Source organism: Heteronotia binoei, unplaced genomic scaffold, assembly GCF_032191835.1.
Source record: "Heteronotia binoei isolate CCM8104 ecotype False Entrance Well unplaced genomic scaffold, APGP_CSIRO_Hbin_v1 ptg001537l, whole genome shotgun sequence".
NCBI classification, from domain to species: Eukaryota; Metazoa; Chordata; class Lepidosauria; order Squamata; family Gekkonidae; genus Heteronotia; species Heteronotia binoei.
This window is the reverse complement of record NW_026800308.1, coordinates 27587-44491: the sequence shown is the minus strand read 5'-3', so window position 1 is coordinate 44491 and position 16905 is coordinate 27587. Positions and strand designations below refer to the sequence as shown.

Genomic DNA, 16905 nt, shown 5'->3' with positions numbered 1-16905 from the left:
GCTGGAATGGCCTTGGTTCCAGAGATCTCTTATCTGGGAGAACCGGGTTTGATTCCCCCACTCCTACACTTGCAGCTACTGTAATGGCCTTGGATCAGCCGTAGCTATTGCAGGAGTTGTCCTTGAAAGGGCAGCTGTTGTGAGAGCCCTCTCAGCCCCACCCACCTCACATGGTGTCTGTTGTGGGGGGAGAGAAGATATAGAAGATTGTGAGCCGCTCTGAGTCTCTGATTCAGAGAGAAGGGTGGGGAATAAATCTGCTGTCTTATTATTATTGTTAATCTCCTTTTGGATATCTTGGTTGCAGTCTTCCTTTTGTTTGATCACGGAGCCGAGGAACAGAATTTTTTGTTTTGTTTTTTTTAATTCAATTTTTTCACCCTCCACCTGTTGAAATCTTACTCGCAAGCATATTTCTGGAATAGGTCAACCTTAGCCTTGACGGATATTAAAGTTGGAACTATTCAAGGGTGTTTGTGAGACGCCTCATGTTATATCCTCCTCCTACCTCTCCCTCTGCAATTAAGGACGGACTGACCCCACACCGAACCGTGAAAATAGTGGCAAAAAAACGAGACGAAGACAGACCCGTAATGAGGAGGTTTCAGTCTTCATTCTGCGTTGATGGCTTTGAGCTTTAACATCTCTTGAATTGACTATATTCACATCGGGTTCTTTGAAAAACAACAAAACGTTGCTAAGAAGCCTTCCACTTCATTAAGACCTTCCAAGGTGCACCAAGGGGCATTACTTTTAACGATACGCATGTTTGAAGAACAAAATTTGAGCCCAGGGGCACCTGTAAGACCCAACGAAGTTTTATTCAAGGTATAAGACATGGGAAGACAAAATAGGAATAACAAGCTAAATTTATATGGTCAACGTTTGGGGGGGGCTTAATTAAGGCGGGGGAACGGCGAAGTAATAAATACGTCAAAATAGGAGAGAAGTGTGTAGAAGTCTCCTTCCTCATTCCCACAATGACACCCCTGGCCGAAGAGTTAATTCAGCCCTGCCAAGAGATTAGGGTTGCCAAGTCCAATTCAAGAAATATCTGGGGGATTTGGGGGTGAAGCCAGGAGACTTTGGGGGTGGAGCCAGGAGAACATAAGAACATAAGAAGAGAAGAGAAGCCATGTTGCATCAGGCCAATGGCCCATCCAGTCCAACACTCTGTCACACAGTGGCAAAAAATTTTTGTGGCTAATAGCCACTGATGGACCTCTGCTCCATATTTTTATCTAAACCCCTCTTAAAGGTGGCTATGCTTGTGGCCGCCGCCACCTCCTGTTGCAGAGACTTTGGGGGTGGAGCCAGGAGACTTTGGGGGTGGAGCCAGGAGACTTTGGGGGGTGGAGCCAGGAGCAAGGTTGTGACAAGCACAACTGAACTCCAAAGGGAGTTCCAGCCATCACATTTAAACACCTTCTCTCCACTGGAAATAATGAAGGATAGGAGCACCTTTTGGGGGGGCTCATAGAATTGGACCCCTTGGTCCAATCCTATTGAAACTTGGAGGGTACTTTGAGGAGAGGTATTGGATCCTAAGCTGAAAATTTGGTGCCTCTAGCTCAGACAACAGCCTCCCCAGAGCCCCAGATACCCGTGGATCAATTCTCCATTCTACCCTATGGGAACCGGTCTCCCTAGGGAATAATGGGGTGCCCAGCAGACATTTCCCTCCCCCCTCACCTGCTTTCTGATGACCCTGAAGTGGGGGGAGGGCCTCCAAACCGGGGGTTCCCCTGTCCCCACCTGGGGATTGAGAAAATATACACAACCGCACGGTTATAGTGACCAAATAATGAAATAATATTGATAATGTCAAAATATAGCAGGGGGTCGACTTGAAATTCCTGCTTCGTTCACACTTCATGCAAGGGGTGCTCCATACAAATCAGTTCAAAAAAGTCCAGTTCAGACCAAAAGTCCAGTTCAGACCAAAATCAATATGGGGGTATTCATACAACGTTCAGTGACTGCAAAGTAATAAATATTTCTTAGGGACACAAAGTGTTTCCAAAACAACTTTAAAGACATATGAACATATGAAGCTGCCTTATACTGAATCAGACCCTTGGTCCATCAAAGTCAGTATTGTCTACTCAGACTGGCAGCGGCTCTCCGGGGTCTCAAGCTGAGGTTTTTCACACCTATTTGCCTGGACCATATTTAGTTGGAGATGCTGGGGATTGAACCTGGGACCTTCTGCTTCCCAAGCAGATGCTCTACCACTGAGCCACAGCCCCATTCATGGCTCTCCAGGGTCTCCAGCTGAGGTTTTTCACACCTACTTGCCTGGACCCTCTTTAGTTAGAGATGCCGGGGATTGAACCTGGGACCTCCTGCTTCCCAAGCAGATGCTCTACCACGGAGCCACAGCCCCATTCATGGCTCACCAGGATCTCAAGCTGAGGTTTTTCACGCTTACTTGCCTGGACCCTTTTTAGTTGGAGATGCCGGGGATTGAACCTGGGATCTTCTGCTTATCAAGCAGATGCTCTACCACTGAGCCACAGCCCCATTCATGGCTCTCCAGGGTCTCAAGCTGAGGTTTTTCACACCTACTTGCCTGACCCTTTTTTAGTTGGAGATGCCGGGGATTGAACCTGGGACCTTCTGCTTCCCAAGCAGATGCTCTACCACTGAGCCACCGTCCCTCCCCTACGTGCATTACACTCTGTCTTTATTTAGCCACCTGGGGATTGGCAACCCTACAAGAGATGGAAAGGTAATAAAGAAAATCTGCACAGCTCCCTCTCTGACTAAGTTTTGTTTGACACTAGAAATTCTTTACCTCATGAGTAATTTCAACAGTTTTTTCCAAACCATTAAGACGAAAACAGGTTTTACATATACCAGGCTGTCTAAAAAAGGCAGGTGAGACCATACAGAGATTATGAAACATTCATTTAAAAAAACCAAGAAATGTCAGAAAGGAACATCCATATGTCAAGTGTGAAGTCTGAGCTTGGCAGAGCTAAGGAAAAAAAGAAATATTTGGGTTGGTTTTCTTTCACACGCAAGAGAGGAAGATTTCTTAACACACTCACCCATCGCGTGTCTTTGGATTCAAGCGTTCTTAACAGCTAAGAAGTTTTACACCCGAACATTAACAGATTTAAACAAAACGGCAGAAAACCGTAACAAGAAATTAAAGGGAGCGCAAACAATGCTCAACAAGCTTTTGTATTCTGTAAGAGGAGAGGATCTAAGTCTACACCAAACCAGGCCCTTTAAAAAAGGAAGTTCCTGACTGTTAGAGCGGTTCCTCAGTGGAACAGGCTTCCTCAGGAGGTGGTGGGCTCTCCTTCCTTGGAGGTTTTTAAACAGAGGCTAGATGGCCCTCTGACAGCAATGAAGATCCTGTGAATTTAGGGAAAGGAAAGGTCCCCTGTGCAAGCACCAGTTGTTTCCACCTCTGGGGTGACGTTGTTTTCACAACGTTTTCACGGCAGACTTTTTACAGGGTGGTTTGCTATTGCCTTCCCCAGTCATCTACGCTTTCCCACCCCCCAGCAAGCTGGGTCCTCATTTTACCTTCACAATGTTTTCACGGCAAACTTTTTACGGGGTGGTTTGCCACTGCCTTCCCCAGTCATCTAAGCTTTCCCCCCAGCAAGTTGGGTACTCATTTGACCGACTTTGGAAGGATGGGAGGCTGAGTCAACCTCGAGCCAGCTACCTAAAAACCCAGCTTCCACCGGGGATCGAACTCAGGTCATGAGCAGAGCTTAGGACTGCAGTACTGCAGCTTTAAGCGAGGTATTTGTGAGTTTCCTGCATTGTGCAGGGGGTGGGACTAGATGTCCCTGAAGGTCCCTTCCAACTCTTTGATTCTAGGAGTACCAAGTACAAATGATGGGGGACATCGAAGGAACAGTAAAACAGGGTTCGGACTACAGATTTCTGAAAACAAACAAAAATCTCAAACTGAGATGGAAACAAAGCGTGTCCTTTCAAACATACTTTAAGTGATGCCAAAATTACCTAGTCTGAGATACAGTGAGAGGCAGAAACATACTAGCATAGGGTACAGTCGATATCCCTTTACCAATGCAATAGAATGAGTAGGCACATTGATGAACACGGGTTATTGAGGAAGATTCAGCATGGGTTCTGTAAAGGAAACTCTTGATTCACTAACCTGTTACAGTTCTTTGAGGGGGTGAGCAAACATGTGGACAAAGGGGACCCGATAGATGTTGTTTACCTTGACTTCCAGAAAGCTTTTGATAAAGTTCCTCATCAAAGGCTCCTCAGTAAACTCGAGAGTCATGGAGTAAAAGGACAAGTCCTCTTGCGGATCAAAAACTGGCTAATTAATAGGAAGCAGAGAGTGAGTATAAATGAGCAATCTTCGCAGTGGAAGACGGTAAGCAGTGGGGTGCCGCAGGGCTCGGTACTGGGTCCCATGCTCTTTAACTGATTTGGAGTTAAACAGTGAAGTGGCTAAGTTTGCAGATGACACTAAATTGTTGAGGGTGGTGAAAACCAGAGAGGATTGTGAGGCACTCCAAAGGGATCTGTTGAGGCTGGGTGTGTGGGCATCAACGTGGCAGATGAGGTTCAATGTGGCCAAGTGCAAAGTAATGCACACTGGGGCCAAAAATCTCAGCTACAAATACAAGTAGATGAGGTGTGAACTGGCAGAGACTGACCAAGAGAGAGATCTTGGGGTCGTGGTAGATAACTCACTGAAAATGTCAAGACAGTGTGCGACTGCAATAAAAAAGGCCAACGCCATGCTGGGAATTATTAGGAGGAAGGAATGAAACAAATCAGCCAGTATCATAATGCCCCTGTATAAATCGATGCCGTGGTCTCATTTGGAATACTGTGTGCAATTCTGGTCACCGCACCTCAAAAAGGATATTATAGCATTGGAAGAAGTGCAGAAAAGGGCAACTAGAATGATTAAAGGTTTGGAACACTTTCCCTATGAAGAAAGGTTAAAATGCTTGGAGCTCTTTAACTTGGAGAAACGTCGACTGCGGGGTGACATGACCGCAGGTTTACAAAATTATGCATGGGATAGAGAAAGGAGAGAAAGAAGTATTTTTCTCCCTTTCTCAAAATACAAGAACTCGTGGGCATTCAATGAAATTGCTGAGCAGTCAGGTTAGAACGGATAAAAGGAAGTACTTCTTCACCCAAAGGGTGATTAAGACGTGGAATCCACTGCCGCAGGAGATGGTGGCAGCTACAAGCATAGCCAGTTTCAAGAGGGGTTTGGATAAAAATATGGAGCAGAGGTCCGTCAGTGGCTATTAGCCACAGCATATTGTTGGAACTGTCTGGAGCACTGATGCTCTGTATTCTTGGTGCTTGTGGGGGGGGCAGCAAGGTGGAAGGGCTTCTAGACCCACTGGTGGACCTCCTGATGGCACTTCGGGGGTTTTTTGGCCACTGTGTGACACAGAGTGTTGGACTGTATGGGGCATTGGCCTGATCCAACATGGCTTCTCTTATGTTCTTATGTCTAGAGCAAGTGATGCTCTATATTCTTGGTGCTTGTGGGGGGAGGGGGGGCAGCAAAGTGGAAGCACTTCTAGATCCACTGGTGGACCTCCTGATGGTACCCGGGTTTTTTGGCCACTGCGTGACACAGAGTGTTGGACTGGATGGGCCACTGGCCTGATCCAACATGGCTTCTCTTATGTTCTTACGTTTAGAGCAAGTGATGCTCTATATTCTTGGTGCTTGTGGGGGGGCAGCAAAGTGGAAGCGCTTCTAGACCCACTGGTGGACCTCCTGATGGTCCCTGGGTTTTTTGGCCACTGCATGACACAGAGTGTTGGACTGGATGGGCCATTGGCCTGATCCATCATGGCTTCCCTTATGTTCTTATGTGACACAGAGTGTTGGACTGGATAGGCCATTGGCCTGATACAACATGGCTTCCCTTATGTTCTTATGCGACACAGAGTGTTGGACTGGATGGGCCATTGGCCTGATCCAACATGGCTTCTCTTATGTTCTTATGTCTAGAGCAAGTGATGCTCTATATTCTTGGTGCTTGTGGGGGGGGGGCAGCAAAGTAGAAGGGATTTTAAACCCACTGGTGGACCTCCTGATGGTCCCTGGGTTTTTTGGCCACTGCGTGACACAGGGTGTTGGACTGGAGGGGCCATTGGCCTGATCCATCATGGCTTTCCTTAGGTTCTTATGTGACACAGAGTGTTGGACTGGATGGGCCATTGGCCTGATCCAATATGGCTTCACTTATGTTTTTATGTGACCCAGAGTGGACTGGATGGGCCATTGGCCTGATCCAACAGGGCTTCTCTTATGTTCTTATGTGACACAGAGTGTTGGACTGGAGGGGCCACTGGCCTGATCCAACAGGGCTTCTCTTATGTTCTTATATGACACAGAGTGTTGGACTGGATGGGCCACTGGCCTGATCCAACAGGGCTTCTCTTATGTTCTTATGTGACACAGAGTGTTGGACTGGAGGGGCCACTGGCCTGATCCAACATGGCTTCTCTTATGTTCTTATGTGACACAGAGTGTTGGACTGGAGGGGCCACTGGCCTGATCCAACAGGGCTTCCTTTATGTTCTTATGTGACACAGAGTGTTGGACTGGAAGGGCCACTGGCCTGATCCAACAGGGCTTCCCTTATGTTCTTATATGACACAGAGTGTTGGACTGGATGGGCCACTGGCCTGATCCAACAGGGCTTCTCTTATGTTCTTATGTGACACAGAGTGTTGGACTGGAGGGGCCACTGGCCTGATCCAACAGGGCTTCCTTTATGTTCTTATGTGACACAGAGTGTTGGACTGGATGGGCCACTGGCCTGATCCAACAGGGCTTCTCTTATGTTCTTATGTGACACAGAGTGTTGGACTGGAGGGGCCACTGGCCTGATCCAACAGGGCTTCTCTTATGTTCTTATGTGACACAGAGTGTTGGACTGGAGGGGCCACTGGCCTGATCCAACAGGGCTTCTCTTATGTTCTTATGTGACACAGAGTGTTGGACTGGAGGGGCCACTGGCCTGATCCAACAGGGCTTCTCTTATGTTCTTATTCCGGGCAGCCCTATTCACCTGTGGGAAAAAGCCCCCTTGAATGATTCCATTTTGCGTAGTGTGCAGAAAGCCAGGAGAATGGGAGCCTTTTTCGTCCTTCCACGTAGATGCAAAAAGGCCCAGAAGACAAGACAAGACAAATACCAGTGGTAGGTGACTGTATCACCACCTGAGACGTGTGTGTTAGGTAAGACAGAAGCCTTTCCTCCTGATCTGGATGGCCCAGGCTAGACTGATCTCATCAGATCTCAGAAGGTAAGAAGGGTCAGCTCTGGTTAGTCCTCAGGTGGTTGACAACCAAGGAAGTCCAGGGTTGCTACACACGGGGAGCCGATAGCAGGCCACCTATATCCGTCTCTGTCTTGATAGCCCTAGGTCAGGGTTGTCGAACCCATGAGGGTCAAATCTGATATAAATGAGACCTTGTCGGGCCACGCCACGTACGTCATAAAACGTAATGCCAGGTAGCAGAGATATAAAGTTTATAAAGGACACAGACCAACACAATCAAAGATCTTTTAAAAACTTAAAACGTGCTTAAAAGCTTGGCACTCTTGCAATACTTTATGTAACAGCCTCTGATAACTGACACCTCTTGCTCTGAATTGTTGCATCAAAATCTGGAGACGGTGTCTGCGCTCTAGCAATCTCGAGTATGTTGTTCAGGTGTTGTTCAGGTGTGTGTCTGTAAGTTGCAAATTTATTTTCCTGCATTGTGCAGGGGGTTGGACTCCATGACTCTGACGGGGTCCCTTCCAGTTCTATGGTTTATGATTTATTGACATTCATTACAGAGCCTAAGATCCAGGGGGAAACATGAAATGGCTAGGCATTGTGAGCTTTTTTTAAGTAAGGAGCTTCATGGGCTGGTCAGCCAATGGAGAAAATAGAGGCTTTGCTCTGTAGCTTCTGTGCGATTGAGCAAGCCTGGCAAGGCAAGCCGTGATGCAGAAGGAAGCAAGAGAGAGGGAGAAGGAAGCAGATGACAGCCACTTGCTCGGGGGCCTGATAGGAGCCCTCCAGGGGCATGATCCGGCTCTCAGGCCGCATGTTTGACACCCCTGCCCTAGGCGGTCACCAGAGGTCACCATCAACCTGATGGCACTTTCTACCCCCAAATCTTGAGATCCCCATGTGTGAGAAAGTGAGGCATGTAGAATGTTTAACAGTGAAGCAAACATTCCTGCCCCCCACCCACATCACGCCCACCATGAAGAATACAAACGATAAAGCGGAAGTACAGTCTGGGGAAATAAAATCTGAGACCCACAATGACATTCCCCTTCCCACTTGTTGACTGAAGTGCCTTTAACCAGGGAAAATCATAATTATGATCCAACCCTCTAACTGCACTGCACGCTGGAGATATTCAGAACATAAGAACATAAGAGAAGCCATGTTGGATCAGGCCAATGGCCCATCCAAGTCCAACACTCTGTGTCACACAGTGGCCAAAAACCCCAGGTGCCATCAGGAGGTCCATCAGTGGGGCCAGGACACTAGAAATCCTCCCACCGTTGCCCCTCCCAAGCACCAAGAATACAGAGCATCACTGCCCCAGACATAAGAGAAGCCATGTTGGATCAAGCCAGTGGCCCATCCAGTCCAACACTCTGTGTCACATAAGAACATAAGAGAAGCCCTGTTGGATCAGGCCAGTGGCCCATCCAGTCCAACACTCTGTGTCACACAGTGGCCAAAAAACCCAAGTGCCGTCAGGAGGTCCATCAGTGGGACCAGGACACTAGAGGTCCTCACACCGTTGCCCCTCCCAAGCACCAAGAATACAGAGCATCACTGCCCCAGACATAAGAACATAAGAGAAGCCATGTTGGATCAGGCCAGTGGCCCATCCAGTCCAACACTCTGTGTCACACAGTGGCCAAAAAATCCAAGTGCCATCAGGAGGTTCATCAGTGGGACCAGGATACTAGAGTTCCTCACACCATTGCCCCTCCCAAGCACCAAGAATCCAGAGCATCACTTGCCCCAGACAGAGAGTTGCAACAATACACTGTGGCTAATAGCCACTGATGGACCTCTGTTCCATATGTTGATCCAATCCCCTCTTGAAGCTGTCTATGCTTGCAGCTGCCATCACCTCCTGTGGCAGTGAATTCCACATGTTAATCACCCTTTGGGAGAAGAAGGACTTCCTTTTATCCGTTCTAACCCGACTGCTCAGCAATTTCATGGAGTGCCCACGAGTTCTTGTATTGTGAGAAAGGGAGAAAAGGACTTCTTTCTCGACCAAAGTCTTCCAAAGTGCAATACAGAGATCAACCCTTCTTCTCTTCCGCAGAAGTGATGTCGCACAGTGCATCAAAATAGAAAACTACACAAAACACACTAGAACTTTTTCAGCCGGCTTTCCATTTCAGTCGTAGATAACAATTTGAGAAAGAAACAGGCTGAAGAAACTGAATACAGATGAAAGCCATCGGCTAGCATCAATGTCTCCTCGAAGGCAAGAAAAGGAAAGGAGGGATTTCACTGAGCAAGACCCGGAAACTGAAAGAATGACGATACTGCAGAATTTTTAGCCTGTGCTTGTTCCATCAATCACAAATACCGACAAACAAGGAGAGACGGTTGCATAAGTGGCATCGTTTGCGCGCCGCACATGGACGTTCCACACAAACCCTCTCAAACCTTAAAGAGATCTGATGAGGTAATCAGGGAAGGAAGAGCTCATGTTTCGTGGCCTGCATTGTGTGAGGAAGGTTTATAAATTATGTATCCCCCAAAGTGGGAGGGCAGGGAAGACAAGCAATGGGATGTGATCCAAAACCCTTGTGTGTTTAGGGATATTTTTGTGCGTGTGATGATGACTGGGGTATTAACGTGCTCCATGAATATTCATAAACATATATTTTTTTAGACTATCCATGCGTGCGCACGTACCTTTAGCAAATAGTTAAAGCCCTGATAAATCTATTCCCAGAACACAATCATGAACATATCAACATATGAGCATATGAAGCTACCTTCTACTGAGTCAGACCCTCAGTCCATCAAAGTCAGTATTGTCTACAAAGACTGGCAGCGGCTCTCCAGGGTCTCAAGCTGAGGTTTTTCACAACTTCTTGCCTGGACCCTTTTTAGTTGGAGATGCCAAGGATTGAACCTGGGATCTTCTAATTACATATGAACATATGAAGCTGCCTTATACTGAATCGGACCCTGGGTCCATCGAAGTCACTATTGTCTACTCAGACTGGCAGCGGCTCTCCAGGACCTCAAGCTGACGTTTTTCACGCCTACTTGCCTGGACCCTCTTTAGTTGGAGATGCCAGGGATTGAATCTGCGGCCTTCTGCTTACCAAGCAGATGCTCTACCACTGAGCCGTCGTCCCTCTCCTAATCCAATAATAAACTGATTCACCTCTGCATATTTGCCTAGGCCGGAGAGACAGCAATCCTTAACATCCCTGCTGAGGGAGGTAAAGAGAAAGTTGCTTGAGGTCATCTAGCGAAACTCAGGCTCAGCCAGCTCTAAGGGAAGGGCTATCCCCTTTCCTGTCCCCCCACCCCTTGTGGGAAAACCTATGGGACAGATGGCTGATGGATAACCTATTCACCACCTTCCCAGAAAGCAAAATATATGCAACAGGTCAGTGGACCCCAGTGTCCACACCTTTTGAGGTGCCCATTAAGAGTTCTTAGAAAATGGGCAGAGCCAGGTAGGGCTTTTGCCCAGCAAGTCTTCTGATTGGCCAATGGAGATTTTGATTAGCTCTGCAGAGGTTGTTTTTTTTTTTTTTAATTTCACTTTGGCAGCAGCTGCCACCACAGGACAAAGATTGTTACTGTGTGACTGAAGGTGAGCTGAGGCAGCCATTTTGTGGCTCATTGTACCTCCTGAGGCAGCCATTTTGTGTAGGAATTCCAAAAGTGCCCTCAGGCTCAGAAAGATTGGGGAGCCCGGCCATCAGCTCTTGCTGAGTCAGGGCTCTGCAGCCTGAGCCAGGAATCTGAGGACGGGCAAAGAAACCACTGTGGTAGGCAGTGGTCAGGCCTCACAGAAAATCTGAAACTGCCTTCTACTGAATCAGACTAGTTGGTCCATCAAAATCAGTACTTACACAGAGAAGCCACTGAAATACATAAACATAAACATAATTTCAACAGGAAGGAAGGAAGTTTAAAAATGAATACAGCACGGCTTCCAGCCCTGAAAAACACAAAATGCTCTACAGTTTACAACAGCACTACGGATAAGATTAGAATTTCAACAGCCAATCCATATACAAAAGAACCCCCTCAGGGAAGCTCCTCCATTAGCATGCTACAGCCCAGGAAGCTCCCACAAGACAATGACTCAGCCCAAACCCCAACTGTCTGAGTAGATATAAATTACCTGCCTACCATCTTCTTCTCAATTTGACCCAGAGAGAACTCCATTTTCTGGGTTACACCTCTGAGGATACAGTCACAGTTGCTGGGAAACATCAGGTCTCACAATGCCAAGACCACGGCCACACAGCCTTGAAAGTCTACAACAATCAAAAGTCAGTACTGTCTACCAGCAGTGGCTCTCCAGGGTCTCAGGCAGAGGTCTTCCATTCCACTTGCTACCTGATCCTTAACTGGAGATGCCAGGGATTGAACCTGGGACCTTTTGCATTCTCAACCACTGAGCCACAATCCCTCTGGTGAAGAAGAAGAAGAACTGCAGATTTATACCCCGCCCTTCTCTCTGAATCAGAGACTCAGAGCGGTTTACAATCTCCTTTATCTTCCTCCCCCACAACAGACACCCTGTGAGGTGGGTGGGGCCAAGGGAGCTATTCAAGGACAACTCCTACGAGAGCTCTGGCTGACCCAAGGCCATTCCAGCAGCTGCAAGTGGAGGAGTGGGGAATCAAACCCGGTTCTCTCAGATAAGAGAGCTCTGGCAGACTCAAGGCTATTCCAGCAGTTGCAAGTGGAGGAGTGGGGAATCCAACCCGGTTCTCCCAGATAAGAGAGCTCTGGCTGACCCAAGGCTATTCCAGCAGTTGCAAGTGGAGGAGTGGGGAATCCAACCCGGGTTCTCCCAGATAAGAGAGCTCTGGCTGACCCAAGCCATTGCAGCAGCTGCAAGTGGAGGAGTGGGGAATCCAACCCGGTTCTCCCAGATAAGAGAGCTCTGGCTGACCCAAGGCCAATCCAGCAGTTGCAAGTGGAGGAGTGGGGAATCAAACCCGGTTCTCCCAGATAAGAGAGCTCTGGCTGACCCAAGGCCATTGCAGCAGCTGCAAGGGGAGGAGTGGGGAATCCAACCCGGTTCTCCCAGATAAGAGAGCTCTGGCTGACCCAAGGCCATTCCAGCAGCTGCAAGTGGAGGAGTGGGGAATCAAACCCAGTTCTCCCAGATAAGAGAGCTCTGGCTGACCCAAGGCCATTCCAGCAGCTGCAAGTGGAGGAGTGGGGAATCAAACCCGGTTCTCCCAGATAAGAGAGCTCTGGCTGACCCAAGGCCATTGCAGCAGCTGCAAGTGGAGGAGTGGGGAATCAAACCCGGTTCTCCCAGATAAGAGAGCTCTGGCTGACCCAAGGCCATTGCAGCAGCTGCAAGTGGAGGAGTGGGGAATCAAACCTGGTTCTCCCAGATAAGAGAGCTCTGGCTGACCCAAGGCCATTCCTGCAGGTACCAGTGGAGGAGTGGGGAATCAAACCTGGTTCTCCCAGATAAGAGAGCTCTGGCTGACCCAAGGCCATTCCAGCAGCTGCAAGTGGAGGAGGGGGGAATCAAACCCGGTTCTCCCAGATAAGAGAGCTCTGGCTGACCCAAGGCCATTCCAGCAGCTGCAAGTGCAGGAGGGGGGAATCAAACCCGGTTCTCCCAGATAAGAGAGCTCTGGCTGACCCAAGGCCATTCCAGCAGGGGCAAGTGGAGGAGTGGGGAATCAAACCCGGTTCTCCCAGATAATAGAGCTCTGGCTGACCCAAGGCCATTCCAGCAGCTGCAAGTGGAGGAGGGGGGAATCAAACCTGGTGCTCCCAGATAAGGGAGCTATGGCTGACCCAAGGCCATTCCAGCCGGTGCAAGTGGAGGAGTGGGGAATCAAACCCGGTTCTCCCAGATAAGAGAGCTATGGCTGACCCAAGGCCATTCCAGCAGCTGCAGGTGGAGGAGTGGGGAATCCAACCCGGTTCTCCCAGATAAGAGAGCTATGGCTGACCCAAGGCCATTCCAGCAGCTGCAGGTGGAGGAGGGGGGAATCAAACCCGGTTCTCCCAGATAAGAGCCTGTGCCACATAACCACTGCACCAAACTGGCTGCACCAGAGCATTAGGGAAGCCCAAGCACCTGATCTTTTTAACTGGAAATGCTGGCAAGGATTGAACCCGGGACTTTCTGCATGAGAAGCAGATGTTCTGCCACTGAACCCCCCTCCCAATTTTGGGATTCCCTCCCCACAGCAGTGTGCCTGACACAGGTGTCTCTCTAGCTTTAGGTACCAAGTTCAAGCCGTTCTTATTTTCCCAGGCATTCTGTTGAATTTTTGGCTTTTTGTTTTCTTTCTTTCCCTCTTTTCTGATCTCTCCTCATTTTTTCCTGTCTGGCACCAGGCTCCTCTGTTAACTTCAAAAAAACAACTTGTAAAATTATTCTCCTTCATCCATAATACTGGGATTTCCAAATTGGATATACAATCGCACGCTGGATGCTTCATCTTTTGAAATGTTCTGAGACGCCTTGGGCATTTTCTATTCTTTATCAACAAAAGCAAAACGAATCTGCGACTTAGACAGGGCTGGTCTACAAGCGAGAAACCTGCATTCTTCTATGATCCGCCTGGTTACCTCGCTGTGCTTCAGGTGCCTGTTTCTCCAATTCAGGCCACTCACCTCAGAGAACTTGAGCTGAAGTCCCCTCAAGGTCTAAAGAGTCTCAGAGCGGCTCACAATCTCCTTTCCCTTCCTCCCCCACAACAGTCACCCTGTGAGGTAGATGAAGATATTGGATTTATATCCCGCCCTCCACTCTGAAGAGTCTCAGAGCGGCTCACAATCTCCTTTCCCTTCCTCCCCACAACAGACACCCTGTGAGGTAAATGAAGATATTGGATTTATATCCCGCCCTCCACTCCGAAGAGTCTCAGAGCGGCTCACAATCTCCTTTCCCTTCCTCCCCCACAACAGACACCCTGTGAGGTAGATGAAGATATTGGATTTCTATCCCGCCCTCCACTCCGAAGAGTCTCAGAGCGGCTCACAATCTCCTTTACCTTCCTCCCCCACAACAGTCACCCTGTGAGGTAGATGAAGATATTGGATTTCTATCCCGCCCTCCACTCCGAAGAGTCTCAGAGCGGCTCACAATCTCCTTTCCCTTCCTCCCCCACAACAGACACCCTGTGAGGTAGATGAAGATATTGGATTTATATCCCGCCCTCCACTCCGAAGAGTCTCAGAGCAGCTCACAATCTCCTTTCCCTTCCTCCCCCACAACAGACACCCTGTGAGGTGGGTGGGGCTGGAGAGGGCTCTCACAGCAGCTGCCCTTTCAAGGACAACCTCTGCCAGAGCTATGGCTGACCCAAGGCCATTCCGGCAGGTGCAAGTGGAGGAGTGGGGAATCAAACCCGGTTCTCCCAGATAAGAGTCCGCACACTTAACCACTACACCAAGAGAGCCAGTCGATATTTCCAGTTCCTGGCATTACATTTCATGACACCCATGATTTGTCCCGAGGTCTTTATTTCTGTCTTTTTTTTTAAAGGTGCTTTCTTTGTATCTCTCTCCCCCGTGTGATTGAGGAAACTGGGCAAAGGAAGTTCTGACTGCCTCAGATATAAATAAAAAATTATTATTTCCTTTCTTCCCCAGGGGACCAGGAGAGGGAGGAGCTTCAGCCAATAAAAGGAAGAGAGGCTTGGCTCAGTACCTCTGCTGTGCGATTGAGAAAGCCTTGCAAAGCCAGCTCTCCCTCTCCCACCTTCCTCCCCAAGGGAGGAACCTCAGCCGATAGAGAAAACAGAGGCTTTGCTCTGTAGGCTCCTGTGTGATTGAGCAAGCCTGGCAAAGAAAGCTGAGATGCAGAAGGAAGCAAGAGAGGGGTAGAAGGAAGCAGACTTCCTCGCGGGCCTGATAGGAGTCCTCGGGGGGGGGGGGCTGATCTGGCCCGCGGGCTGCAGGTTTGACAGCCCAGATATAGATGGTACAGCCCTGCTACCCTGAGGTCTTTGTCACCTGCAAAACCGCACACTGCCCTGATACCTTTGCTTTCAATCGGATGCCGCAACTCAGGAAGAATAATTTCTTGCCACTGTGATTAAAAAAAATACTAGATAAGAAAAAAAAGATATATATATTGTAGTCAAGTCACAGCTCCATGGTGACCCCGAAGGGTTTGTTTCTAAGGCAAGAGACATTCAGAGGTGGTTTGCCATTGCCTCCCTCTTGTGTAGCAACCTTGGGATTCCTTGGGGGTCTCCCCCTCCAAGTCAGGGGTGGAATTCTAGCAGGGGCTCCTTTGCATATTAGGCCACACCTCCCTGATGTAGCCAATCCTCCAAGAGCTTGGAATTCTAGCAGGGGCTCCTCTACATATTACACTACGCCCCCCTGATGTAGCCAATCCTCCAAGAGCTTGGAATTCTAGCAGGGGCTCCTCTACATATTACACTACGCCTCCCTGATGTAGCCAATCCTTCAAGAGCTTGGAATTCTAGCAGGGGATCCTTTGCATATTAGGCCACACCTCCCTGATGTAGCCAATCCTCCAAGAGCTTCGATTTCTAGCAGGAGCTCCTCTACATATTACACTACGCCCCCCTGATGTAGCCAATCCTCCAAGAGCTTGGAATTCTAGCAGGGGCTCCTTTGCATATTAGGCCACACCTCCCTGATGTAGCCAATCCTCCAAGAGCTTGGAATTCTACCAGGGGCTCCTTTGCATATTAGGCCACACCTCCCTGATGTAGCCAATCCCCCAAGAGCTTGGAATTCTACCAGGGGCTCCTTTGCATATTAGGCCACACCTCCCTGATGTAGCCAATCTTCCAAGAGCTTGGAATTCTAGCAGGGGCTCCTTTGCATATTAGGCCACACCTCCCTGATGTAGCCAATCCTCCAAGAGCTTGGAATTCTACCAGGGACTCCTTTGCATATTAGGCCACACCTCCCTGATGTAGCCAATCCTCCAAGAGCTTGAAATTCTAGCAGGGGCTTCTTTGCATATTAGGCCACACCTCCCTGATGTAGCCAATCCTCCAAGAGCTTGGAATTCTAGCAGGGGCTCCTTTGCATATTAGGCCACACCTCCCTGATGTAGCCAATCCTCCAAGAGCTGACAAGGCTCTTGTACTACAAGTACTAATCAGTCATTCGGGTCTCGGGAATCTTTTGGATAAATTGTTTTCTGTTTTAGATTATTAACAGCATACTTACATCATAGACTTTTTTTCTTTCGTTAGCAATTGTTGTATTATTTGGGAAGTGCTATTTTCCAAGTACCTAATATTCTAAATTAACTGTATAAGTGAACTGAGAAGGTAATTGTTCGTTCAATTTTATACTCCCTTGGGGTTGTGCTTTGTGTTGTAACTTGTTCTCCCTGGAATCTGAGTTTTACAATAAAAGATCTAATTCAAAAACAGCACGAACCAGGGCTGACTGTGCTTAGATCCCAAAAGCTGACAAGATCGAGCTAGCCAGGGCCATCCCGGACAGGGACAAAGTCAGACACGGGTGGTTTGCCGTTGCCTGCCTCTGCGTAGCAACTCTGGATTTCCTTGGTCTCCTCTCCAAGTGCTAACAAAGGTCACCCCTACTTAGCTCGTTGCTCTGATAAGATCAGGCTAGTCTGGACCATCCAGGTCAAGGCTAATAACATACAGAGGTGGTTTGCCGTTGCCTGCCTCTTGAGTATCAAC

General features: G+C 48.5%; 1 non-coding gene across 1 annotated transcript; it reads right to left on the bottom strand.

Moving 5' to 3' along the window:
- Window positions 1–2451: 2451 nt before the first annotated feature.
- On the bottom strand, window positions 2452–2523 carry TRNAI-GAU (transfer RNA isoleucine (anticodon GAU)). The gene has a single exon. It is a non-coding gene; the product is annotated as a tRNA-Ile (tRNA).
- Window positions 2524–16905: the final 14382 nt, after the last annotated feature.